Source organism: Melanerpes formicivorus, unplaced genomic scaffold (assembly GCF_026170545.1).
Source record: "Melanerpes formicivorus ecotype bairdi unplaced genomic scaffold, bMelFor1.0.p_v2 SCAF_14, whole genome shotgun sequence".
NCBI lineage: Eukaryota > Metazoa > Chordata > Aves > Piciformes > Picidae > Melanerpes > Melanerpes formicivorus.
In genome coordinates this window covers 1,518,615-1,546,586 of record NW_027142366.1, presented here as the reverse complement: position 1 = coordinate 1,546,586, position 27,972 = coordinate 1,518,615, and positions in this window count along the sequence as shown.

Below are 27,972 nucleotides of genomic sequence, written 5' to 3'. Positions count from 1 at the left end.
TCAACCCCCCACTGGCCCAGGCTGCTCCAGGCACCATGCCTGGAGCCTCCACAGCTTCCCTGGGCAACCTAATCCAGTGCCTCATCCCCCTCCTGGGGAATTGGAAGTCTACCTCTTCCTTGGCTCCAAAACCTTGGGGCTGCACACTCTGACCTCTTTGGCCACCAAGTTATTGGTTCAGTTACCCAGCACAGACCACTCACCCAAAACCAGCCAGGAGCCTGTTCCTCACTGTGGGTCTGGCAGAGCCTCAGGGAGCAGCAGCAGCACACAGTGGCTGCAGCTTGCTGAGGCTGACCCCACCAAGTCATCACTTGGTCCTACTTCAGATGTTTTATCAGCACCATCATCAGAAGGGAATGGCTTTGGTCTCCCCCCCCCTGGCCAAAGCTCTTTCATCTGCCCTTTGCATTGCTCTCCTCTGTTTGCTTTTCTGTTGGCTCTGTCTCCCCAGCTGGAGACAGAGGTCGAACTGAAAAATATTTGCATTCCAGTCCAGAGTCACTGCAAAGGCCTCCAGAAGGCTTCCTCCTCAGACAGGAGAAATCTTTGTGTTTGAGAGCTGACTGATTGCAGAAGCCCCTGGCAGCCTCTTGCCTGCAGTCACAGGTGGGCTGGGAAGGAAGAAGAGCAGGAGCCCTGCAGGTCCATGGGACTCCCATCTGCTGCCCTCAGGGTATTTCCACCACAGAAGCCCAGCAGGGTGGGGGCTGGAAGGGGCCTCTGGAGATCACCCAGCCCAACCCCCTGCTAAAGCAGGGCACCCACAGCAGCTTGCCCAGCAGCACAATGGCCAGGGGGGGTTGGACTCTCTCCAAAGACTAAGGACTCCACAACCTCCCTGGGCAGCCTGCTCCAGGGCTTCAGCAGCCTCACACCAAAGAAGTTTCTCCTGCTGATCAAGTGGAACCTCCTGGGTTCCAGACTGTGCCTGTTGCCCCTTGTCCTGCTGCTGGGCACCGCTGAAAACAGCCTGGCCCCATCCCCTTGCCCCCAACCTTTGGCTGTTGCTGAGCACTGCTCAGCTCCCCTCTGGGGCTGCTCTCCTCCAGGCTCTCAGCATTGCCTTCTGAGAGAGATGCCCCAGGCCCCTCAGCATCTCTGTAGCCTCCTCTGGACTCTCTCCAGAGGTTCCCTGTCTCTCTTGAGCTGGGGAGCCCACAGCTGGGCTCCTGACTCCAGCTGCAACCTCACCCTTGGCACTCCTCTTTGTGGCATCGCCGAGAGGGGGAAGGCAAAGCCTGGTCCCCTGTCAAGGAATCCCTCCCCAGAACATTTCCAGGGGAGCTCTGTTTCCCTTGCTTTGCAGGAAGCTGGTGCCTCCTCCTGAGCAGTGGTACTAAAAATACTGGGAGTGTTTTGACAGGGGAGAGTGCCAGAATTAGAGCCCCGGCGTGGCGGCAGGAGGGGAGCAGATGCTCCCCTCTGCTCGAAGGGCTTCTCCCAACGCGGGGCTGGGTGCCTGGGGGGTGGAGAACAGGCTTCAGAACAGCTCTTTGCAAACTTCTGGGGAGGCTGCTGGCAATGGAACATGTAGTTCTGGCAACGTCTCAGCAATTAGAAGTGACTAACTGCCAGCGGAGGATTTCCCCTCTCACCTCCTTGGGTTTTGCCCACCTGGTGCCTTCTGCCTGCTCTGTGCCCCCAGGCACAACACACCACCTCCCCCCCTCCCTGGACCAGCAATCTGCTGCTTAATTGCTGCTGACCATCTACCAATCACTGCCTAATCTCAGCACTGTTGTGGTTGGAAGAGACCTTTCAGCCCAACCCTTACCCCAGCACTGCCAGGGCACCACCAGCCCATGGCCCTCAGCACCACATCTCCACAGCTCTGAAACCCCTCCAGGGGTGGGGACTGCACCACTGCCCTGGGCAGCCTGGGCCAGGACTTGAAAAGCCTTTGGGGGAAGAAATTCTTCCTCATGTCCAACCTAAACCTCCCCTGGTACAACCTGAGGCCATTTGCTTCTAGTCCTATCACTTGTTCCTTGGGAGAAGAGACCAACCCCCACCTGCCTCCAAGCTCCTCTCAGGGAGCTGGAGGGAGCCAGAAGGTCTCCCCTCAGCCTCCTTTTCTCCAGGCTGAACAAGCCCAGGCCCTCAGCTGCTCCTCACAAGAGCTGTCCTCTAGACCCTTCACCACCTTCTTTGCCCTGCTTGGGACATGCTCCAGCACCTTAATGTCCTTCTGCTGCCAGGGGCAGTGAGGTGCTGGGAGCAGGAGGGGATGCACTGTGCCCTGACCCCCCAGAAGCTCATCTCAGCTCCAGAGTTACAAACATCCCTGCAGCCTGGCCCCTCAGCCTCTGGAGCTCCCTTGTCCTTGGGAGGGGAGGGTCTCAAGGCAGCACACCAGAGAGGAAACAGCACTGCAGCCTCCCAGCTCTCCTCAGCCCTAAGACTGGGGAAGGAGAAGGAAAGAGCAGGAGTTGTGCTCTTGTTGTGGGGACCCAAGTGGGAAGAAGGGGAGGAGGAGACCCGGGGAAGGGGACTTGGATTTCTCTCCACTGCTTTTTGTTGTGGTTTTGTGGTGGGTTTTTTTTTCCCCTCCAGTGTTTTATCTAACTTGAAGGTTGCAGACTGACAGCTCCAAATGAGGAACTGCCAAACGTTGGCCTCCTCCCTGTCAGAGCCTAGGGAAGTGTGACAGCAGTGGTGGGTGTGCAGGGTAATGGTTTGTTTTGCCTGATCCGGGGAACGCTTCCCTCCTTTGCATTTGGAGCTCCTCAGCAAATGATTCTGACTCCACTCATGTATTTGTTTATTCCCCCCTCAGGGAGCAACATCTGCAGTACTTACAGCACTTGCTCTGATTTTTAGGCACCTCTGAAGGACAGGGAGGGGGAAGGAAGAGCCTCCTGACCAAGCTGAACACTGAAAGCCCTCCTGGTGTCCTGAGAGCTGCTTTCACAGATCCACCTCCCTGCACCCCACTCTTAGACCCTAAGCACCTCATCCAGATGTGGTTTAAGCACCTCCAGGGATGGTGGCTCCACCACTGCACTGGGCAGCCTGGTCCAGTGTCCAATGTCCCTTTCAGTGAAGAGATGTTTCCTAATATCCAACCTAAACCTCCCCTGCTGCCACTCAAGTCCCTTTCCTCTTGCTCTATCACTTGGTGCTAGGGAGAGGAGACTGACTCCCATCTAGCTCCCACCTCCTTCAGGGGGTTGTGGAGATCAGTGAGGTCTCTCCCCAGCCTCATGTTCAGGCTGAACAACCTCAGTTCCCTCAGCTGCTCCTCACAGGACTTAGCAGCTGCCTCCTCCCTGCCCAGCTGTGGAGCAGGGCAGGGATGTGCCCTCGAGGGGCCAGGGAGCCCCTTCCAATTTCCTCAGGGTTTTGTTTGCTGGGGTGAGATTCAGTGCTGCCCACCACAGACACAAAGCAGCAGGCAGGTCTTAGCCCACTGAGGCAGCTCCTTTCCACAGCTCTCACTGTGCACTCTGCTTCAGCTGAACAATGAATAAGCTTAAAGGAACAATACTCCCTCTTAATTAAATGGTGCTGCAAAATCCATGCATTGGTGTTGGACCCTGGCCATGCTGCTTGGGATTTATTGAATTTGACAGTTTAATATGCTCTGAATATCCCTGCTCCTTCATAAGTAGTGCTCAGAAAACAGTTTAAATATGCTTTCAATTTAATTACACTTCATGCCTCCTTCCCTCCTTGTCAGCAGAGCCCTCTGCCATGAGCCCACCTCCTCGGCCAAGCTCCTGCCAGGGAGGGCAGGAAGAGCCACGTGGGCTGGTGGGGCCTGGCACAGAGGTGGGCAAAGCAGTGCTGCCATGAGCCAGCACCCCCCTGGGGCATGGGCAGGTTGGAGTGCACGGTGGCCACCTCCACGTGGCCTGAGCCAAAGGTTAGCTCTCGGCAGCCCACTGTGCAGTTCTGGTGCCAGCAGTGCCTTCTGCAGCCGTGGCAGCCACCAAGCTCTGAAAGGAGCTGCTGGACAGGGGCTGGCAGCCTCCCACCCCTGGCAGCCACTGGCAGGTCTTGGTTCAGAAATGCCAGGAGCTGAAGAGGCACAGGGAGCTGTCCTGCTCCTTGCCCGTGGGGAAGAGCTGCTGCTCAGGTCTGCTGCAGCACTTAGAATCACAGCACCAATAAGGTTGGCAAAGACCTCAGAGGTCATCAAGTCCAACCTAACTAACACCTCCTGACTAACTAAACCTCCTTCCACTTCTGCTAGAAACCTGGAAGCCACTATCCAGACCTAGCAACCACCAGACCTGATCTTGAGTCAACACAAGACAAGACAGTGCTGGAGAGTGTGGGCAGGGGGACCAGGGCAGTGGTCATGCCCCTGAGCTGGGCACTGGTGAGGACACATCTCAAATACTGGCTTCAGTTTTGTGTCACTCACTCCATGAAGGAAATAGAATAGAATAGACCAGGTTGGAAAAGACCTTGGAGATCAAGTCCAACCTACCATCCAACACCATCTGATCAACTCAACCATGGCACCAAGGGCCTCAGCCAGGCTCTTCCTAAGCACCTCCAGAGATGGTGACTCCACCACCTCCCTGGGCAGCACATCCCAATGGCCAACCTCTCTTGCTGGGAGGAACTTCCTAACATCTTGGACCTACTCCAGAGCCCCAGAGTAGGGCAATGGATCTGACGAAGGACCTGGAGACCAGGGCTGGTAAGGAGCAGCTGAGGGACCTGGGGTTGTTCAGCCTGGGGAAAGGGAGGCTGAGGGGAGACCTTCTGGCTCCCTGCAGCTCCCTGAAGGGAGGCTGTAGCCAAATGGGGATTGGTCTCTTCTCCCAGGGAACAAGGGGTAGGACAAGAGGGAACAGCCTCAAATTGCAGCAGGGGAGGTTTAGGTTGGACATGAGGAAGAATTTCTTCCCCTGGCCCAGGCTGCCCAGGGCAGAGGTGGAATCTCTGTCCCTGGAGGGGTTTCCAGGCTGTGTGGATGTGGTGCTGAGGGCCAGGGTTTGGGGGTGCCCTGGCAGTGCTGGGGTAAGGGTTGGGGCTTGGTGGTCTTAAAGGGCCTCTTCCAACCAACACTTCTATGATCCATGCTGTGTGCCATCCCCTTGCCTCCACACTGAGCCAAGGCTTCACAAACCAAACACAGGTTTGAGACAAAGGGCCCCAAGAGGTAGCCTCAGAAGCCACAGGAATGGGAACTTGAAAGCAGTTCCTCCCTTCCCCAAGCGCTGCAAGATGCCTTTGAAAGCTGACAGCAAGGTGACACAGTTGCCAGCACCCAAGCCACTGATAGATTAATTACTCCAGCTGTTGGGAGAGGGCTAGCTGAGCTAATCAAACCCACTCCAGAAAGCACTAACTGCTGTGGAAGTGACTAACAGTTACCTAAAGGGCAACTCTGCTCAGAGAGGCAGCAGTGGCTTTGCCTTCAGCCCACCACCATCACCTTCCTTTACCTCTGACAGCTTCTAATGGTGCTGGGGACAGGGAGAAACCACCTCACCCTTCCAAGCCACCTCCCAGGGAGCCAGGAAAGTGAGCTGGTGGCAGGCAAGGCAATGAGACACCAGGGGATGGGGTTCATGAATCCCTTCCCAAGCTGGCAGGCAGCAGGTGGAAAGTGCTGGTCCCAGACCTGGGAGACAAACTTAACCTCACCTGGTCCCTCACAGCTGAGGATGAGCACTATGGGGTTAGGGACAGGCAGGGCTGAGGGGGAAAGACCTGGGGAAATGCAGATTTTGACAGCTGCAGGAGGGATTGGGGAAGCTCTAAGGTTCTATCAAGAGGAATGGAGGAGTTCATCCAAGCAGCCAAGGCCAACCTTTGGCTGACTCTCCATCCCTGGGGGATTTGGGCTTCTGCCTTTCCCTTGCCTGTGAACTGTGACTAACTTCTGCAGCTATCAGGAGGAGCAGGTAATAAAAGTGTCACTAATGAGGCACTTCCTTTTCCCAAGTGGCTTCTTCTCCCTGCTGCACCTCTGCCCTGCTCCATCACCCAGCCAGGGCATGGGCTCAGCCTCTGGCGCATCACAGAATCACCAAGGTTGGATGAGACCTCAAAGATCATCAAGTCCAACCACTCACCACAGAGCTCATGACTAAACCATGGCACCCTTGCAGCCCAGCACCCTGGAGCACCCCAGAGCTGCCAATGGTTCATCCTACAGCACCTGAGGGAGAGCTGCCTTGGCAGAGATCCTCCACTGGTGAAGCACAGAGGAAGCAGGGCAGCAGGGGCTTGAGTGACTGGCACAGGATCACAGGGAACTAATCACTCTTGGATGGTTCTGCATCTCCCCTCAGTGATGGGGGGGCAATGGGGGATAAGATGGTGCTGGATGCTCCATCCCCACAGCTGTGCTGAGCACTTAGACTCACAGAATCACTAAGGTTGGAAAAGACCTCTAAGATCATCAACTTCCAACCACCAACCCAACCTTACCACGCCCACTGAGCCATGTCCCAAAGTGCCCTGTCTACACCTCCAGGGATGGGGACTCCACCACCTCCTTAGGCAGCCTGCTCCAGGGCCTGGCCCATGGCAGAGGTTACTCCACTCCTCCTTCCACCACTGATCACCACCAAGCTCTGCAGCAAGCAAGTGCCAGGACTTTAAGAGCTCCTTGATGGGCTGGACATGATGATCTCAAAGGTCTCTTCCAACCTGGTCTGGTCTATTCTATTCTATTCCATTCCTGCATCACAGGCAGGGAACATAGGATCACAGAGCTGTCAGGGCTGGAAGGGAGCTCAAGGCTCAGCCAGCTCCAACCCCCTGCCATGGCCAGGGACACCTCACACCACAGCAGGTTGCTCACAGCCACCTCCAGCCTGGCTGCAAACACCTCCAGGCAGGAGGCTTCCACCACCTCCCTGGGCAGCCTGTGCCAGAGACAGGGCTGACACTGGCTGAGAAAGTCTCTCCTTTCCCACTTGCACTACAGTGACCTTCAGGGAGCACATGGGGAGGTTGAGTTGAGGACTGCCCAGCCCAGCCCAGCCCAGCCCACCACAATTCTTCCTTTTATGGCCCAGCAGCCTCCCTGGGCGCTAAATCCAATATACTTTGGGGGAAACTAAATTGCTGGTGTCGTCACAGGCTGCCCTTCTTTAATCATGTTAAAAGCCATGGAGATGGTATTATTCTGGATTAGAGATGAATAAGGCTTTGACAAAAAACCCCAAACTCAAAGCAAAGCAATCTGCTTACAAAAAGGAGGAGAAAAAGGCACAAAAAAGAGGGGGAAAAAGCCCAACATTACAGCAAGTAAAAGTCAAACTGTTTCCATCCAATGCACTCTGCAAGCCCCAACAGAGCCTGCAGCTGCAGAACTGTTGGGGAGGAAGAGGATCTGCCCCCCCAGTCACCTCCAGGACAGAGAAGCATTGACCCAAGTCACCTTGCTAGGACATGAAACCAGCCCTGCAAGCCTTTGGCTGTAACAGGCTCTGGGACTTAGTGGCCAAGGGGGAAATCAGCAGAACTTCCAGGGACAGCCCACATGATGCTGCAGCCTGGGACAGGACAAGGGGCAATAAACTCCAGCACAGGAGGCTCCACCTCAGCATGAGCAGGAACTTCTTCACTGGGAGGCTCACAGAGCCCTGGAGCAGGCTGCCCAGAGAGGTTGTGGAGTCTCCTGCTCTGGAGCCTTTCCAGCCCCATCTGGATGTGTTCTGTGTGCCCTGTGCTGGATTCTGTGGCCCTGCTCTGGCAGGGGGGTTGGACTGAATGACCTCCTGAGGTCCCTTCCAACCCCTGACACCCTGTGAGCTGTGATCCTGTAACAGAAGTCTCCATCCCTATTTTGGGGGCATTCCCTGGCAAAATGAGACTTGATGAATAAGGAGAAGCTGAATGAGGACATTGTCAAAGTGCCAGTGGATTTCACAGAATCACAGGATTGCCTGGGCTGGAAAAGACCTTTGGGATCAGCAAGTCCAACCATTAGCCCAAGACTGGCAAGTCCTCCACTTGATCATGTCCCTAAGCTCTACATCTACATGACCTCCAGGGATGGGGACTCCATCACCTCCCTGGACAGCCTCTTCCAGTGCCTGAGAACCATTCCAGTGAAGAACCTCTTCCTAATGTGGGAGAAGGGAGAAGGGAGAAGGGAGAAGGGAGAAGGGAGAAGGGAGAAGGGAGAAGGGAGAAGGGAGAAGGGAGAAGGGAGAAGGGAGAAGGGAGAAGGGAGAAGGGAGAAGGGAGAAGGGAGAAGGGAGAAGGGAGAAGGGAGAAGGGAGAAGGGAGAAGGGAGAAGGGAGAAGGGAGAAGGGAGAAGGGAGAAGGGAGAAGGGAGAAGGGAGAAGGGAGAAGGGAGGCAGAGCAAAACAAACCAAACTCAGGCAAGACAAAGTGTTTGTGTCACAAACCTCCTTCAGGACATTTCCTAATTGACATGTTTTGGAAAGGGATAGAAATGAGCTGGGAGCAGGCAAAGCGATCTCAGCCCAGAGCGCTCCCGCAGTCCCCCCCCAGCCTGCCTTGTACCTCCGGATCTTGGCTCAGCCGCTGCCTGCAGCACCGCAGCACAGCAGTGGTTTGGAGTTTACAGCCACCACTTGCTCTGAAGCTCAGGTCATCAATTTAAAAGCCCTTCTCAGATGCCAGCTGATCTCCATCACTATTCTACATCCCTCCTGGCAGCAGCGAGCGCAAGGCCACCGCGAGCCTCCGGCCAGGCACCGCCAGCTGCCTCCTGCAGGGAGGCTGGAGGGGAGCCAGCAGCCTCCCTGGCCTCCCATGGCTGGGAGCACAGAGTGCTAGGGGCTGGAAGGGATCTCAAACGATCACCCAGTCCAACCCCCTGCCAGAGCAGATCACACAGGAGCTCATCCAGCCAGGTCTTGAATATCCCCACAGCGGGAGCCTCCACAGCCCCCCTGGGCAGCCTGCTCCAGGGCTCTGTCAGCCTCACAGGGAAATCATTCTTCCTCCTGTTTCCATGGAACGTCCTCTGCCTCAGCTCCCACCCTTGCCCCTTGTCTTGTAAGCCTAAAGCTGATATAAGCCTAAAGCTGAGGCTTGGAGAGAGCTCAGTTCCATACAGTTGAATCCAGCACTCTGGGCCCCTGGTCACAGATAGGAGCAGGAGGAGTGAACCCCAAAAGCTCAACCCAAAGACCTCCTCCTGGCAGCACCATGCTGGAGGTGATGCCTGCTCCTCCAGATCATACAAGCATGGAATGGGTTGGGTTGGAAGGGACCTCCAGAGGTCATCCAGTCCAACCCCCTGCAGTCAGCAGGGCCATCCTCCGTTAGCTCAGGCTGCCCAGGGCCCTGGCTGCTGCTAGAAGATGGGAAGCCACAGAGAGAGACTTGGTAAGATGTTCAGTATAAAAGGAGGAGGCAGTGAATTCCTTCTCCTGAACCATACAGTGTCTCAGTTGGAAGGGAGCCATAAGGGTCACAAAATCATAGACTGGTTTGAGTTGGAAGGGACCTTTAGAGGTCATCAAGTCCAGCCTGCAGGGAGCAAGGACATCTGCAACCAGAGCAGGTGGCTCAGAGCCCAGAGCCCCTGATCTGCAATGGTCCTGGGGATGGAGCATCTCATACCCCTCTGGGGAGCCTGGGCCAGGGTCTCATCACCATCAGTGTGAAAAGTGTCTTCCTTCTCTCTAGCCTGAATCTCCCTCTTTTAGGTTAAAGCCATCACCCCAGCTCCTGGCCCCTTGCAGGGAAGCTGATGCTTTACCTGCCCACAGCCCCCAGGGACCTTGCTCCAGCAGCATGGTTGGGTGCTGCTGCTCCCATTCCATCCCCCACCTGGCCCAGGGGGATTTGGGTGGGTAAGGTGCAAACTGCACAGCCCCCAGCTCTTCAGGAAAGCTCTCCACTGATCCTGCTCACTGCTCTCTCATGGAGAGGCCTTTGGGTTTCAGGAGCTGTTTTCAATCCAAGGGAACACAGAAGTCCAGCAAAGAGCCACGAGCCCTGGCCAGCAGAGTTGTGTCTGTGTGTGTGTTCCTGCACAGAGCATCGCTGCCACCACCAAGCCTGGGGTTGTTGGTCTGGAAAGGGCTTCCCAGGGGAGTTCCACATCCCCACCTCTTCTACTTCTGCCTGACAGAGCATGTGTGGTCACTAACCTCTTCTCCAGACCTTCCAGGGGACCTCCAACCCCACACTGGCACAGCCTCAACCTTTTGACTCCCACCAATATTCAGCAGCAGAGAGGATTTGGACAGCAGCTCAGCTGTGGGTTCCCCTCTGGCCAAGCACTCCAGCACGGGCACAGTGCTCAGCTTTTGAGGCTCCAGCTCTGTCAGGCTGGGGAGATGATAACTAAGTGCTTTCTCAAACCCTAATCCTGCCATACTATGGCAACAGAGCCACACAGCAGCTCTTCAATTAGGTAAATACTGGTGGTGCCCAGCTGCCTCCCCCTCTGCTCTGTCAATAAGCCATGCAGATGGGGCTGCCAAGATGGGAAATTGCATTTGTGAGCCATAAAGTTCAGCATCTCTGGGAAGAAGCAGCAGCAGCAGCACCCCTCCAGCACCCAACCACCATGTGACAGAGGTGTTTGGGCAGGGCCAGCAAAAGGGGGAACCCAACCAGAACAGCTTTGGGTCTGATGCTGGAGCAAAGCTTGGTGCAGCATCTAGCAGCAGACTTGGTAGAGTCAGACAATGCTCTGGGAGGTTGTGGCAGCGTTTCAGTAGCTGAAAGGGACCCAGAGGAAAGCTGGGGAGGGACTGGTTAGAGGGGCTTGTGGTGACAGGATGAGGAGCAAAGGTTTGTAGCCAGAGCAGAGGAGGTTTAGGTCAGACCTGAGGAGGAAGTTCTTCACAATGAGGTTTGCCAGAGAGGTAGAAGATGTCCCACCCCTGGAACCATTCCAGCTCAGGCTGTTTGGAGCTCTGGTGGCAGATGTCCCTGCTCCCTGCAGAGGGTTGGAGAGGATGACCTTCGAGGGTCCCTTCCAGCCCAATGCACTCTGACTCTGAACAGGGCTGGGCATGACTGGTAGCTGGTATTGAGCTGCCCTGGTGCACGTGGGACAGGCACTGCTCTTGTGGAGGGGTCCTCAGGGTGCCTTATGGAGGGAAGAGATCCTTGTGGGTCCCTTCCAACTTCAGACACTGATTTAGAAGACAGAATTTAACAGCTCCTCTTATGCTGAAGAATGGAGACATCACCTCTGGCCCTCTGTACCCCACCCTCTGGTCTGACTCCCACCTCTGCCAAGCCATGGTACAGAGGGCAGCACCATCCCCCCAGCCCTGTGCATCCCATCCTCATCTGCCAGCCCCAGACCTGTTTCTCCCCACGGAGGAGCCAGCAGCAGCCCTGGGCAATATGCTCTGAACAAAGAGGTTGTCTGTGCTCACCGAAGTGCACTTCTGTTGCTGTGGTTGCTGCTCAGCAGCCCCTCTGGAGAAGCAGGGAAACAAGAGCAGCACAGAAACCAGGCAACAGCCACCAGGATTGTCCCTGCTAATGGTCAGGGACCTTGCTGCAGCAGCACAGAGCAGCTTTTGCTTCCTAGCTGGAGAAAACATCCCTGGCTCTTTAAGGTCTGCTTTTTACAACTGCTTTAATGCCAGCTCTGGCAACTGGCTCCTGGTCCCCAGGAGAGGGAGGTGCTGCTGGCCCTGCCCCATGCGCTGCAGGGGATGCTAGGGGACAAATCATGTCAGCTCTCCGTGGTGGCCGTGGGGACAGGCTGCTCTCAGCCACCTGCACCCAGGCTGTCCTCCTGTATGCTGAAGCACGCCCTGCAGCACCACAGCCTGGATCAAAGCTGACTTTAAAGACATCTATTTGCCGTGCTGAACAAACCCCAAGCAGCCCCCCGGCGGTGCAGCAGTGAGTGCCAGCTTGCGAGACCTCGCAGGGATGACAGACAGGCTGGGGGGAAGGGGGGAGACAGATCCAGGTGATGGGTTTGAAGAGAGCTTCAGCTGGAAGAGGGTGAAGGAGAGGCACAGAGCAAGGTGCAGAGCACAAGGGATCCGTGTCTCCTTCCCGTGGGAAGATGTGGGCTGGCACCCATCCCTGGCTGCAGGGCACACCTTCGAGCAGGCTGCCAGGGGGGAAGGCAGCTGGGAAGCTGGGGGCTAGTGACAGGAGTCAGATGAACTGGCAAGAGGCAGCGAGTGCTGGGCTGAGAGACTGCAGAAAGGAGTTTGCATCCAGAGGAAAAAAAAAGGAGGGGAATAAAAAAGGGGAGAAGAAAAGAAAAAGGACAACCCCCAACCCCCCCCCAGCTAAAGCTCTCTGGTGCTGAACCTGCTGCCCAGGAGCTACCATCAGTGCTCTGTGCTTTCACCTCCCCTCTGCCCCTGCTTGTTCCAGATGACTTAAATCAAATCAAGTCAAAAGCAAAATCAAAAGAGGGAGCCTGAGGAGAGCAATGGCCACTTCCACAGGGGCCCAGCTCGATGCTTTCAAGACCCAGATGAGACACAATGGGATGGCCTAGATTTCCCAGCTGGTTTTGTTGGGCTTTTTTTCTCCATTCCTTCTTTCCCCCCTCCTCCTTTTTCCTGGGTTGAGAAAGCAAAGAGGAACCTCCCCCCCTGAACCACTTCACCCACCTTCCCCTCCAAGCAGATGGACAAATTAATCAAGCAAGCTGCTGGTAGAGGGAGAGCAGAGCTGGCAGGGGAACTCTAATCAACCCAGATTGCTGTGGATTGAACAGGAAGTTCATTATCTTGTTCCCCCCTTTTGCTTTCAGATCCTCAGCAGGAGTGACTTTTGCACATCACAATGGAGCCCCCAGCACCAGCAGGATGTGGGGCTGTTGGAGAGGGCCCAGAGCAGGACCCCCAAGGTGAGCAGAGGGCTGGAGCACCCCTCCCATGGGGACAGGCTCAGCAAGTGGTGCCTGTTTAGCCTGGGGAAGAGGAGGCTCCAGGGAGCCCCTAGAGCAGCTCAGGGGAGCTAGAGGAGCACTGTGGAGGGATGTTTGTAAGGGCCTGTGGTGACAGCACAAGGGATAAAGGTTTTAAACTGCAGCAGGGCAGAGTTAGGTGAGACAGGGGGAAGAAGTTCTTCACTGTGCAGGTGGTGAAGGGTTGCCCAGAGAAGCTGTGGATGCCTCACCCCTGGAAGTGTTCAAGCCCAGGCTGGATGAGCAACCTGGGCTGGAGGGAGGTGTCCCTGCACATGGCAGGGGAGTTGGAACTAGATGGTCTTTAAGGTCCCTTCCAACTCAAGCCGTTCTGTAATTCCTTGGGATGGGGAATGCTGAGCAGGGGGAGAGGAACCTTGCTGCACCCACAGGCACCCACTGGAGGTGGCACCCAGTTCACAGCAAGTGATGCTGGGTGGAACCCCTCAGACAGCAGGCAGAGCTGCAGCAGACACTGGGACCTGTCCAGGTGAACACTGGAGCAAACCCAAGCCCCCTGGGCACGCAGCAGCAGCCAGCTGGGATGGCTGGGGGAACCCAGCCCCAGCCTTGGCAGCTGGGGCCAGTCTTAACTTACCAAGCAAATCCCAAGGGTTCCCCCAGCCAGATTCCCCAGCCCAGCTGGTGACTTGATCCCTGCCAGGGCTAAGAATAGCATCTGCATGGTGGGAAAGAGGAGCAGCCCTTCCTTCAGGGCACTGCTGGGCTGGGGCTCACCCTGCCACCGAGGGGCTGGAGGGAGCGCTCAGGGCTTCTCCCACCCACGCCGCGCTCGGCAGCTGAAAGTTGTTACCAAGGGAACACTGCTGAAGCATTCAGGAAGCTACCTGGCAGCTGCCAGATTGCAAAGGGCAACCTGCAGGCGTGGGCAGAGGAGGAGGCTGCTGCCACTCCTGGGGGGCTCCTCTGAAGCTGCGGGGACAGGAGCCACCACCTGGGGGTCCTTTGGGTGAGCTTTGTGCTGAGGCTCCCGGGGTGGCTCCTTGCACCCCCAAACCACCCCACAAACCGCTGGGGGAGGTGCCTGTCAGCCTTGGGAAGCAGCCAGCTCTGGTACCTCCCTCTTGGCTCCTGGTTGTCCAACTGAACACATGGCTGCCTGGCTCCACACTCAGCATGGTGAGGAAGGAGCTGTAGAGCCCAGGCCTCCAAGCACCAAGCACAAGCCCAGACAGCCAGGGACCATCCTTCTTCACACAGAATCACCAAGGTTGGAAGAGACCTCAAAGATCATCAAGTCCAACCTGTCACCACAGACCTCATCCACTCAGAGGCAGCCCTTAAGCGTCTCCCACTCCCCAGATTCCCTTCTCCTCCTTGGCCCTGCTGCTGAGTCCTCTCAAAAGCAGCCAAACCCTCAGGTCTTAGGATCACAAAATCATGTTGGTTGGAAGAGACCTTTCGTATGACCAAGCCCAACCATTAACCCACCATGAACCATGTCCCTCAGCACCACATCCCCACAGCTTCTCAGTCCCCCCAGGGATGCTGATTCCACCTCTTCCCCATGCAGCCTGCTCCAGACAGTGAGGGCTGGATGCTCCCAGGGACAATGAGCTTGAGGGAGCGAGCCCAAGAGCACAGAGGTCTTCACCCTACTCCATCACCAGCCCTTTCTGTATCCAAGTCTCCCAGACACACAGCACCACAGCAGGATGTTAGGAGCTGGAAGGGACCCCCAGAGATCATTGAGCCCACCCCCCCTGCCAGAGCAGGAGCAGAGCACCTAGGAAGAACTCAAAACTTTCACTGGGGAGGAGTTCCACTATGGAGGGCTCCACAGCTGGACTCCAAACACAGCAGCTGGGCTGTGACCTCAGCAAGGTGGCCTGGGGTGTGAGCAGGGAGCACAGGGGGGCAGCAGGGTGCCAGCAGCAGCCCTGCAGGCCCCAGCCTCGTCCCCCAGGCGAGCAGCTGCAGGGGCTGCAGCCCTCACTCCTCTCCATCCCCGCATTGCTGGGATAACGGAGCGGCAGGGCAAGGCTCTCCCGCTGGGTGGGATGCTTTGTGGTGAGCTGCACTCCTCAGAACATGCCACTCTTCAGGCCTTGGCCACACAACTGTTATTAATGTTCAAGTGACTAATGGACAGCAGCCTCCCTGGGCATAAAGATAGGAATTATCTCCTTGCCTAAGCATCTCCTTCCAGCCCGGGCTGTCAGCCGTCGTCTCTCCTCACTGCTTTACCTTTCCTTCTCACTGGCACATTCTTATTATATTATCTTCCTCTCCCCAGCAGAGATTCCAAAAGGGGCCCCAGTATCTGAGCAGATAAAAGCAGCCCCTGCCAGGCTCTGGGAATTCTTTCCAGCCACTGGAATGGCAGCGGGACCCAGCAGACAGAAGAGCAGAGATTGAAGTCATCCTCCCTCCAAGCCCTGGGCTTCACAGCCTGTGGGAAGCCACCCTGGGGGTCCCAGTGCTGGAGATGTGGGGATGGGGTCCCACCAGCTGAGACTCAACTGCTCCTCTGCACCTTTCTGGGGTTTGATGGTGACATCTTGCCCCAGGCTACAAATGCTTGCAGCTATCTGAAGGGTTGGGGTCAGGAAGGGGTCAATCTCTTTCCAGTGATGCCCTGGGACAGGACAAGGGACAACAGGCAAAACCTGGAGCCCAGAGAACTCCACCTCAACAGGAGGGGAAAGAAATCTTTGCTGTGAATGTGCTGGAGCCCTGGAGCAGGCTGCACAGAGAGGTTGTGGAGTTTGCTTCTCTGGGGACTTTCCAGACTCACCTGGAGGTGTTCCTGTGTGCCCTGCCCTGGGTGATGCTGCTTTAGCAGAGGGGTTGGGCTCAGGCTGCAGAAGTCCCTTCTAGCTCCCCCATTCTATGATGCTAAGGCCAAAGTGATGAGCTGCTATTTGTCTCTGGGCAGGCACACTCCTACTGTTATCAAGCAGGGAGAAGAGGGAAGCCAAGAGCCTGATATCCCAGCCTTATCTGAGCAGCAAGGGTCAGCAGTGCTTCATCCTTGACTGCTGACATGATTTCCCCTCAAAGGCTGAATGAGATCCAACTGCATTTTGCTAAGCCAGCCCAGAACAGCTCTTCAGTTATCTCCCTGTGTGCCACTGGAAGGGCAATGTGCTCGGTGGCAGACAAGCAGCAGCAGGGGATGGAGACATCCTTTCTGCCTTTGAAATGTCAGCCCAGGAGGAGCTGGCACAGGGGCAGGGCAGGGCCTCCTCAGCCTCTTGGCCTGTTCCTGGGGGTCAGCACTGGTGAGGCTGCATCTTGAGTCCTGGGTTCAGTTTTGGGCCACTCGCTCCAAGAAGGACATGGAGGGGCTGGAGCAGGTCCAGAGAAGGGCAATGAAGCTGGGGAAGGGTCTGGAGAACAGGGCTGGGGAGGAGCTGCTGAGGTTGTTTAATCTGGGGAATAGGAGGCTGAGGGAAGACCTCATTGCTCTCTACAGCTCCCTGAAAGGAGGCTGGAGGGAGGTGAGGTTTGGTCTCCTCATCCAAGAGGTCAGTGATAGGCCAAGAGGAAATGGCCTCTCTCACTTTGGATGCAAACACAAAGAGAACAGCTCAGAGAGACTGAGCACCACATGAAACTGCTGCGTGCTGGAAGAGCCCTGAGCAAGCACAGCTCCTGCAGCAGCTGCAGACGTGGGAAGGAAAGTGGAGTTGAGGGGACAGTGTGGATTACACAGGCTGCCCCTCCAACTGACAGCAGCTAGCTGGAGCCAGCAGCAGGTGCCACTTCCCTGACCTCCACCAGCCTGCTCCCTGGGGAGTTCACATGCTTCAGCTCACCCCCAGCACTGTGGCTGGAGCATAGTAGGGATGGTCAGACAAGGAGGAACCTCTGGAGCCATGAAGATAGCCCATCAAATGCAAACTCCCAGGGCAGTCCCTAGCAAAACCCTGACCATCCCCTACAGAGGAGAGCCCAGCTCCCACCCTAAGCCCTGGTGTGAGAAGATGCTGCATGAGGAGCTCCCTCCACCCTCTCAGCACTGCCAGGAGCCACACAACCTACACTCCACTTCCTCTCCAAACCGAATGTGTACTGCAAGGCAACAACTGACTCTGGTGACAGGCAGCAGATGCTGGGGCTGTGAAAAGCAACTGGCACCTCAGGGATGTTAGGTTGGGTTCCTCCTCTTCCTCCTTTTGCATCCCACAAACCAGACCAAGCCAAGTGAGAGATTCCTTCTGCACAGCTCAGGGAACATGCACTCAGCACAGCCACAGAACTGCCACATCCCAGCACGATGGGGGGAGGTCAGAAGGGACCTCTGGAATCTTGGGTTTGGAAGACACAAAGGGGACAGAGAAGCTTTTGCCTGTGCTTGAATCTTGTCTGAGCTCTAGAAGCACAGGAGAGCACCTTCAGTGCCCTAAGCAGTGCTGGCAGCACTGTTTGAGGACACACACTACCAAGAGAAGCTGGGGGGAGAAGAGGAGGCTCTGACCTGATCAGGTTTCTCCTCCTGACACCTGGTGCAAGCCACTCAGCAGCAGGGAAGGGGCCAGGTTTGCAAGCAGCAGCAAGGATGAGGATTTAATTGAACCTCACAGGCAGCCAGATGACAACAGCCACTGCTGCTGCTTCCCTCTCTCTGCTTAAACAAGCCTTTGCTGCCCCCAAATCGATCTCAGACCAACCTGCACAGCACCTGCATCCCAGAAACGTGCCCCAGGGACACATTCTGCTTCCCAAGGCAGAGCAGAGCATCCCTCTTGTGCCATGGCTTTACTCCCACTCCCACTTGCAGAGGATAAGGAGGCTGCAGGTTTGGGGAAGCTCTGTGGTCAATACAGAATCATAGGATCAACCAGGTTGGAAGAGACCTCAGAGATCATCAAGTCCAACCTATGACCTAACCCCTGACACCTCCTGACAACTCAACCAGGGCTCCAAGTGCCACATCCAAGCCTTTCTCAAACACCTCCAGGGACAGGGACTCCACCACCTCCCTGGGCAGCACATCCCAGTGGCCAATCACTCCTCCTGGGAAGAACTTTCTCCTCACCTCCAGCCTAAACCTCCCCTGGCACAGCTTGAGACTGTGTCCTCTTGTTCTGGTGCTGGGTGCCTGGGAGAAGAGGCCAACCCCCATCTGGCTACAACCTCCCTTCAGGGAGTTGTAGAGAGCAATGAGGTCTCCCCTGAGCCTCCTCTTCTCCAGGCTGACACAAAGAACCCTCCTGGAGGAAGGCAGCGGTGTGTCTCCGTCAGGGGAAGCAGCGACTCGGGGAGCCTCAGGGGCATGCTCTGATCAGCAGCAGCAATGATAACAACAACAAGAGGCTGTTAGTGTGGGGGGTGAGAGCAGGAAAATAAAAAGGCAAAGCAGGTTAAAACCAAATCTCTCAGGAAGTGCAAATAGGCTTCCTGGGAGATCAGAGGGGTGAGGAAGGGAAGCAGCTCCTCATCCATCAGCCTGGGGCTGAACGCCGCACGGAGCCCGCCCAGGGAGCACGAGGGTTTGTCAGGACTTGAGCCTGAGGAGATGGGGCTTGTTTCACTGCCCTTCCCTGGTTATGCATCTCCAAAGAGCCCAGGAATCAGTCTCCTCCACCCCAGAGCAACGCCAGGCTGAGGGAGCAGAAATAACCATCCTGAGGCGTTCAGCACTCCGCTCCCTGCGGAGCCAGGCACTGCTGCGCCTGGCACTCAGCTGTCCCTGCCCCACAGCTGTCCCTGCAGCTTGGGAGCAGCTCAGCCAGCCAGAGGAGAAGGAAAAAGCCAGAGAGAGAGAAAAGAAAATAGAAGCAATCCCTCTGCCTATGGAGCAGCGGTGCTGCCTTCTCATCTTCTCCTGACAGCAGCACGCTGCAAGGAACAGCTGAGAAACAGCTGAGTAATCGCCCTGGGGGAGGGGGGAGGGCAAGGGAAAGCCCTGAAAGATAATACAGGAGTGGGAATCCAGCCTGGTATGAGAGCTGCTCCCCAGGACAGCAGGCTGTCCATCCTCTCACCCCAAATTCTAAGCTTGCAGAGCCCAGGCTGTGCATGCTGATGGCCTGAGCTGTGCCCTGTTATCCTCTAATAACAGACTGCTGCTCTCCAGGTGCTGCTCTCCTGGAGTGCTCCTGGAGAAATCAAGTGCTGGGCAGCAGGGTGCTGCAAAGCCACTGGCAAGCTAACCACACAGTCACCAAGGTTGGAAAAGACCTCAAAGATCAAGTGCAGCCATCAACCCAGTGTTCCCATGCCCACTAACCCACAGCCCCAAGAGCCCTGTCTACAGCTCCAGGGGTGGGGACTCCACCACCTCCCTCTGCAGCCTGCTCCAGGGCCTGGCAGCCACAACCAGCTCAACTCACTGCCATGGTGGTGGTCTTCATAGACTCACAGAAGTGTTGAGGCTGGAAGAGACCTCTGAGATCTCCAAAGCTCAGCTGCCCTCCATCCTCAGCAAACTTCTCCCTTCACGACGTTCATGCTCGGGGATGCAGCTGAGGCCATCTCGGGGGCAGCTGCTCTGCCTGACTCCAAACTGCTCACAGCCTGCAGCCCATGGCTGGCCTGGGACTCTGTTCCAGCAAACCCAGGGCTGGTAACACTTTGGTGGGCTCAGGAGCAGCCCAGCAAGCTGAGAAGCAGCCAGGAGCACACCAGGCTTTGTCTGACCTCCAGGCAAGCCAGACTCTGCGTTGTCATGGAGTGCAGGAGCAGCCCATTTGTGTACAGCCTCCAGCAACCACCTTCTGGGATAATTGCAACCTTCAGCCAGGCAGCCTCAGTGATGTTTAATGCCAATTACTTCATAAACACTCTTTAATTAATGCTCCTTCCACGCTGCTCCTGTCACTCACCTTCTGCAGGGCTGCAAGGACCACTGCCTTTGACAGCCTTCTACAGGGAATCATTTGGAAGCAAGCTCCAACACCTGAAGGCAGCAGCAAGCTCCTGGTATTTCCTTAGGTGCTTTCCTGGGGCTGGTACTTATCAGCACAGCCACTACCTTCCTGCATTCTCAATTACAAGCTCTGGTTTCTATCCCAGGTACCATAAACATCATCTATCTTCATTACAGGACCTCAGAAACAAGTTCCCAAGTGAAGACCTTGCTCCCACTGAGCCAAATGAGGTTTCTCATCATTTCATCAATTGTCTAACAGCTTCTGAGGGGGGGAAAAGCAGCCCCAGCCCAACCCAGACCTCACCACAACCAAGTGTGAGAGCATTTGCTGCCTTTTTGCTCAATCAAGGGATGATTAAACTTCATTTCCTGAGCTCAGGACCTGCATGGCAATGGAAAAGCTTTCAGGAGAAGCACCAATGGATTCCAAGTGGGGGGCTGGGGGGTGTTTCAGTCTGCAGGGGGGGTTCAGTCCTGCTCAAGGAGGTGAATGTGGGTGGGAAATGACAGCAGATGTTCTGGCTGGTGAGGTCAGGGGAAAAGGCACTGGAGAGGGACCTGGTCAAGAAAGCAAGCAAGGTGGGCTGCAAACAGCAGGGGAAATGCCAGGGCTCTCCAAACAGAAGGAAGGTCATAGGCTGTGGAGGAGCAAAAGAGGGAGTGGGGTCCAAAGCAGGGCAAGGAGGCTGGGGAAGGGTCTGCAGAACAAGTCTCAGGAGCAGCAGCTGAGGGGACTGAGGTTGCTCAGCCTGGAGGAAAGGAGGCTGAGGCTGTTCAAGCAGAGTGTGGACCTGGCACTTAGGGACATGGTTGAGTGTCAGCTCTTCAGTGCTGGGTTGAAGGTTGGACTGGGTGATCTTTGAGGCCTTTTCCAGCCAGATATATTCGGTGGTTCTGGCTCTCTACCATCCCCTGAAGGGAGGTGGGGCTCAGTCTCTTCTCCCATGGAACCAGCAATGGGACAAGGTTAGACATGAGGAGCAGTTTCTTCCCCACAGGGCTTGTCAAGGCCTGGAACAGGCTGCCCAGGACAGCAGTCCCCATCCCTGGAGGGGCTGACAGAGGAGGGTGATGCAGTGGTGTGCTGCAGTGGTGTGCTGATGGTTGGACTTGGGGATCTCAAAGGTGCTTTCCAGTCTAAACAATTCTGTAGCAAATCCTCCCCTTGCTCTGCCAGCCTGTGGGAGACCTGGGGGGCAGCAGCTCCTGCCAGCAGCTGTGGTGGGCTGGGAGAGCCCAGCAGCTGGGGCTGGATCACTGCAGGTTAGTCAGTGGGTGGCTGCTGTGAACTTCAGCAGCCTCACAATTCCAAGCAGGAATGAGAGGCTTGCTTAGAAACTCAGCCAAACTCTTTGTGGGTACTGAGTGGATTTGCAGCCATCTACACCAGAGGGAGGGAGGGGGGAGAACAAACCCCCTGGTCCTGCAAGTGCTCTGCTGTTGTTTAAACTCATTCTGACATTTACTCTCTCTAATGTCAGATCTTTCAATCTAAACACTTCAACAAGATCATTTCCCATCCTTTCATTTGCCTTCCTTGATTAAGGTTAACTGGTCCCACTGGTGGGGGCCAAACAAACACCCAGGAGTGGTGTCAAACAGCAGAGCAATTCAAAGGGACCACAGGCTCCTGGAGTGGCAGCCAGCCACAGAGAGAGCAACCTTTCCTCCAAGGAGACCTGGACTTTGGGCACACAGAGGCAGAAGGGGCAGATGCCTCATCCCTGGAGCTCTCCCAGGCCAGGTCAGGTGGTGATGTGAGCAGCCTGATCTAGCTGAAGCTGTCCCTGCTGACTGCTGGACCAGATGATCTTTGAAGGTCCCTTCCACCCCAACCCAGCCTGTAGATGGTTCTGAGCAATGGCTGGAAAGAGCACCTTGGAAGAGGAGGTGTGGAAATGGGGCTGACAACCACCAGTGCCTGAGCTGGAGCCCCAGCCAGAGCAGCTGCACTCCCACTCCTCTGACAGTCCGGGGGAGCAGCTGGCCTGCCCACTGATAACCTTGAGGTTTGAACCTGAAAGAGGGAGATTCAGACTAGAGAGAAGGAAGAAGTGTTCCACAGGGAGGGTGGTGAGGCCCTTGGGCAGAGAGGTGGGAGATGCCTCATCCCTGTTCCCATCCCAGCTCAGGTTGTTCGGGGCTGTGAGCAGCCTGCTCTGGTTGGGGCTGTCCCTGCTGGCTGCAGGGGGTTGGTCTGGGTGACCTTTAAAGGTCCTTTCCGACTCAAACCACTCTGTGAATCTATTGTGTCTTCATTACAGGGCTAAGTGGATATCGTCAAAGCCCTTTGAGACCCTCATCCAACCACAAAGGGATGCAGCTCCCCAGCTGCTTTGTGACATGAAAATTCCTGCCAGGAAAGCCCCAAGGGAAGCACTTCGGAGCAAACCCTCTGTGCCTCTCCTGGCACAGGCAGAGCTCTGGGAAAGCAGCTCTCCTGGAATTGCTTTTAGGATCACCACGGAGCTTCCCCCAAAACCCCAAACCCACACCCCCCCCCCAGACAAACCCAACCCAACCAACCTGTGCTGCATCTCTCCTCCCTGCCCCTGTGACTCTGGGAGGATGCCAAGCAGCCCAGCCCCGAGGACAGGCTCGGTTTGGTGAGGAAGCGCTGGGAATGAAGCAGCAGGGGCTGAAGGAAATGGAAGTGGAGTGACCCCAAGGGACTTGCCAGGGGTCACAAACCTAGCCCCAGCCTAGCCCAGCCTTGCCCTGCAGCAGATTTTCTGTCTGGGGAGGGAGGGGATGGAGCAGAGGCTGTGTTGGGTCCTTGTCTGGTGCGTTGATTTAATCACATTTCTGGTTCATCATCTTTGTGTTGTTACCATAGCTGCAAGCTGCTGACAAGGTACAAAAGTAAGGGGGGGAGGAAGGGAAAGAGAAATATGCAGACCAGCCTCTGAAGTTCCCATTTCATTGTGCAGAGCCCAATCAAATATGCTCCCAAAAGGTTTTTTGAGGGAATCTGCTTTCTATTCACTCTGGAAGGAGGAGGGGTGGGAGGTGGGGGTGGGGGGAAAGTTGCTCTCAGGCTGGCAGCACAGGGAGGAGAAGGTCAATCACTGGAGCATTAGGAAAAGGAAACTGAGTGCCCAGCCTCCAAAGAGCAGCCCTGCTGTCCCCTGGATGCCCCAAACCTGCTGAGCCTCTGTGTTGGAGCCTGCTGCGTGGCAATGATCTACCAGCAAAGCTCAAAGCCCAGAGCCACAGAATCACCAAGGGTGGAAGAGACCTCAAAGTCCAACCTCTCACCACTGACCCCATGACTAAACCAAGTGCCATGTCCAATCCCCTCTTGAGCACCTCCAGGGATGGAGTCAGAGCCCTGGCTTTGCTTTGGGTGATGTTTGTGGCTCCCTGCTGGCTCCAAGGGAATGTCAAATCCACTGGGAAAAACAGGCTTGGAGTTCTGAACCCAGAGCACACAGCACTCTGCTCTGCTGAGAGCCCACCTGGAGCTCTGGGGCCAGCTCTGGAGCCTCTGTGCCAGGAAGGATCTGGAGGGGCTGGAAGGTGTCCAGAGCAGGGCCAGGAGGAGGAGCAGAGGGCTGGAGCTGCTCTGCTGTGAGGACAGACTGAGGGAGTTGGGGTTGTGCAGGCTGGAGAAGAGAAGGCTCCAGGAGACCTCATTGTGGCCTTCCAGGATCTGCAGGGGGCTGCAAGAAAGCTGGGGAGGGACTTCTGAGGGTGTCAGGGAGGGATAGGACTGGGGGGCAATGGTAAAAAACTAGAAATGTGTAGACTGAGATTAGCTGTGAGGAAGAAGTTCTTCCCCATGAGAGTGGTGAGAGCCTGGCACAGGCTGCCCAGGGAGGAGGTGGAAGCCTCCTGCCTGGAGGTGTTTGCAGCCAGGCTGGAGGTGGCTGTGAGGTGTCCCTGCCCATGGCAGGGGGTTGGGACTGGTTGAGCCTTGAGCTCCCTCCCAACCCTGCCAGCTCTGTGGTTCTATTGATGGGTGTAAAAGCAAGCAGGAATCAATCTGGACAGGATGGGCAGCGCTGGGACAGGCTCAGATCAAACCAAGTTGGGATTTCCCTTGCTTTGTGCCACTGCAGCTCCCTCTGGGAAACAAATCCATTGATTATTATTATTTAAATTCATGGTAGCTTTCCAAACTGTGAGGAGAGCCTGGCTGTGGGCAGAGAGGAGAGCCTACCCTGTGGCTGGGGGTGAGGACAGAGTGAAGGCAGGGACACAGGAGGCTCAGGGCTGAGCCAGGAGCTTCCAAGGCTCCCTCCTTCCCTCCCCACCTGACGCCTTGGGAGACACAAGTTCTTGTCTCCCTTCCAACCAGCCTGGCTCAAAGCAGCCCAGGGAAATTTGGGAAGAGGCTCAAGCAACAAACACTGCCCCAGCAAGTTAGTTTCTGACAGAAAAGGCATCCTGAAAGTAACTGTATGGAGCCAGACAAGCAATTAGGGAAGCCATGGGGACAGGGGGGCAGCCAAAAGTCATCCCCCCCCCCACTGAAAGCAACCCAGAGACAAGCAGCAGTTAGGAGCCCTGAGCTCACCTATTTTTAGGTGGCTGGTGGCAACATGAAGCTCCCTGCCAGCACTCTGCAAGTCCTCCTGCAACAGCCCTGCAGCTCTCTACAGCTGGCAAAGCCCAGGGGAACAAAAGCAGACATGGAAAATCCCCTCCCAGGACAGCAGCACCTTTGGCAGCTGCTGCTTTGGCAGCGCTGTGATCAAAGCAGGATCTGTCCCAGGCTGGCACTTGGGCAACCATAGACCACTTCAGCTGGAAGAGACCTTTCAGACCATGGAGTCCTGCCCCACACCACACTGACCATTGAACCACTTCCTGAAGAGCCATGGCCACACCTTGCCAGGGCTGGGTGGGAGCACCTCCAGGGCTGGGGGCTCCACCACCTCCCTGGGCAGCCTGTGCCAGTGCCTGACCACTCTGGCAGCAAAGACCTTGCCCCTGCTCTCCAACCCAAACCTCCCCTGGTGCAACCTGAGGCCACTTTCTCTCCTTTTATCACTTCTAGGGAGAGGAGACCACCCCCCAGCTGGCTGCAGCCCTGTTCCAGGGAGCTGCAGGGAGCCCTTACCTCCAGGCTGTGCAGCCTCCATTCTCTCAGCTGCTCCTCCCCAGACCTCCTCTCCAGCCTCCTCCTCAGCTTTGTTGCCCTTCTCTGGGCCTGCTCCAGCCCTAAATAGAGAATCAGTGACTTCTCCCAGCTGCCTTCAAAGTGTCTGCAGGTGTGGTGGGTTGAAGACCTCCCCCACCCCCAGCATTAACTCTGCCAGACCGACTCAGCTGGAAGCAACAGAAGCTGTCCCAAGAATCCTCCCTAGAATCCTCTTTTGTTTTCCTTTTCACCCCCAGGAGTGATTGATTTATATTGGTTTTTTCCCCTACTTTTCTGCTCCAAAATCTGTAGCTAAGTGTTCAAGGCACAGCCTGGAGCCACCTCAGCAGGGCAGGAGGGTTTTGAACCCAGCCCAGGAGCCCAAGGCTATTTTTAGGGAGCCCTTTTCAGCCCCAGCTTTGGGCCCATTCCCAGGTTCCCCACTCACAGCCATGCTCTCATTCAGCACTTTGCAGGCTTTCTGGGAACCTTTTTTTCCACCCCCCCACCCCCCCTCTCTTGCAGATAAATTTAACCTCAGAAGCCTAAATAGAAACCTGAACTGTGCTGCAGGGCTGCTGCTATTGTGCGTGGCAGTGGAGGGTGCCCCATGCAGCTCTTGCCAAGGTATTTGTTTCATGTAGACCTCCACAATTGCCTAGATCTGAAGCTGTGATTTTCCAGGCAGCTCTGGAATTCTCCACCCAGAGAGCTCAGGGTTGCCACTGAGCAGAGAATTACCCAGAGCAGGGAAGGAAGAATGCAAAACTCTTTCATGTAAAGGCCTTTCCCTCGATGCTTGCAGGCAGCGCTCAGCCCCACAGGCAAATACACCTTGAGCCTCTTCCTCTCTCTGCTGAATCCACAGATCTGGAGCTTCAGTTTTAGGGCAAAGTGCTGAAGCTGAAGAGAAAGGGTTTATGAGGCCACCAAAGAGAGCACTTTGGCAGCTGGGACTCTGCACATTGCACTTTGGGAAAGAAATCAAGAAGTGGAAGCAGATAGTGTGGGCTTGCTGCTTCTTCCTTTCCTTTCCTTTGTCCTCGCCTTCTCCTCTCCCCTTCTTTCTTTCTCCTCTCCCCTTCTTTCTTTCTCCTCTCCCCTTCTTTCTTTCTCCTCTCCCCTTCTTTCTTTCTCCTCTCCCCTTCTTTCTTTCTCCTCTCCCCTTCTTTCTTTCTCCTCTCCCCTTCTTTCTTTCTCCTCTCCCCTTCTTTCTTTCTCCTCTCCCCTTCTTTCTTTCTCCTCTCCCCTTCTTTCTTTCTCCTCTCCCTTTCCCCTTCCCTTTTTCCCCCCCATATTTTTTCTACAGCCAGCACAAAAGTACTAAAGCCACTCTCTGGACCATGACTCCCAAGGTACTCCTCTCCCAAGCAGGAGATATTTCATTTGCTAACACCCCCAGTCCATGGGAATCAACAGGAAGAGGCCACCTGAGCTGGAGAGCAAGGCACAGCCCAGGGCAGGTTGTGGTTATGGCTTTGAATCCCTGCTGCTGGCTCCTGCTCTGCAGAGCCTGCAAGAAGAGGGTTTGAGCTTGACATTGGCCATTGGCTATTGCAACCACCTCAGAAGATAGAATAGAATAGAATAGACCAGACCAGACCAGACCAGACCAGACCAGGTTGGAAAAGACCTCAGAGATCATCAAGTCCAACCTCTCACCCAACATGACCCAGGGATGGTGAGAGGGGAGAGAAATGGTTTGAACTCCAGTGCATAGGAGTGTGTCTTGCATGTGGAGCAATTGGATGCTCTCACTCTGGGCTCTGGGAGAGCCTTTAGTGCCTTTCAGTGGCTTTGGCCTCCTTGCCACCTGGGCTCTGCCAGGAGAGGTTTCACCCCAGAGCACTGCTGCTGAGATTTCACCCTGAGGCAGCAGCACTGCCTGGCAGTGCTCCCTGCAGGCCTCAGCACTGGGTGTTTCTGAACACCTGAGATGAAGAAGTGCCCTGCTGAAGGACACCCAGCAGCCCTGCTGCCTCACCAGCACCCCATGGCCTTGGCTTTTCTCATCTGAGGACACAAATAAGGACTTGGGGATGGTTTGGATTGCTGTGGTCCCCTTTGCTGCACCAGAGGGGATGGATTTGTACCTCTGGCTTTGTGCCTGGGAGCCAGCTTTTTGTTGGCTGTAAATTGGTAATGCACCCCTCCCCCCTCCCCCCCCTCTCCCCAAGGCCTAGCTAATTGTTAGTCCATTATAATTATAGCTTTAAAGTTAAGCCCTCATTAAAGTGCAGTTTTGCAGGGCATCAGTTGCAGAGCCTGGGCAGAGCCTGGGCAGAGCCTGGGTGGGCAGAGCCTGGGAGGGCAGAGGCTGGGCAGAGCCTGGGCAGAGCCTGGGTGGGCAGAGCCTGGGCAGAGCCTGGGCAGGCAGAGCCTGGGAGGGCAGAGGCTGGGCAGAGCCTGGGCAGAGCCTGGGCGGGCAGAGCCTGGGCAGAGCCTGGGCAGGCAGAGCCTGGGAGGGCAGAGGCTGGGCAGAGCCTGGGCAGAGCCTGGGAGGGCAGAGGCTGGGCAGAGGCTGGGCAGAGCCTGGGAGGGCAGAGGCTGGGCAGAGGCTGGGCAGAGGCTGGGCAGAGCCTGGGCAGAGCCTGGGCAGCCAGCAGCACTCATTTAACATTTTTTTCCATGCTCCTCCACCTCTCCAACCTACTGCCCAGGAGGATCCAAGCCAGGAGTTAATATTTACATTTACATCCACTGCACAGAGGAGAAAGGGCAAGGGAGGGGGGGCAGGGGGGGGATAAATACATCCTGGTCGTGCCTGGGGCTGTGCTTAATGAGCTCCCAGGGGAAGGATGCCCTCTCCCATGGCATCAGCCTGGCACAGCCCCCCCCAGCCATCACTGCTGCTGCTGGGGAAGGAGCTCAGGCTGCACAGCAAGATCAGGAACTGGGGGGCAGAAAGGGGGGGTGAGGGGGAAGGGGGATTGGGAAAAAGGGGGCAAAAAGTAGAGGAAAGAGGGAAAAGTGGAGGGGAAGGGGCAAAAAGGGGGGAAGGGGAAATAGAGGGAAATGGGGGAAGGGAAATAAGGGGGAAGGGAAATGGGGGGAAGGGAAAAAGGGGGGGGGAAGGGAAAAAAGGAGGAGAAACCTGGGAGAAAGTAGGGAAAGAGAAGGGAAAACAATGGGAAAAGGGAGGAAAAGGGAAGAAAAGGAAGGGGGGGAAATGGGAAAATGGGAGAGGGAAGGGGGAAAATGGGAGAAAATGTGAGGAAAAGGGGAAAATATGGGAGAAAAAAG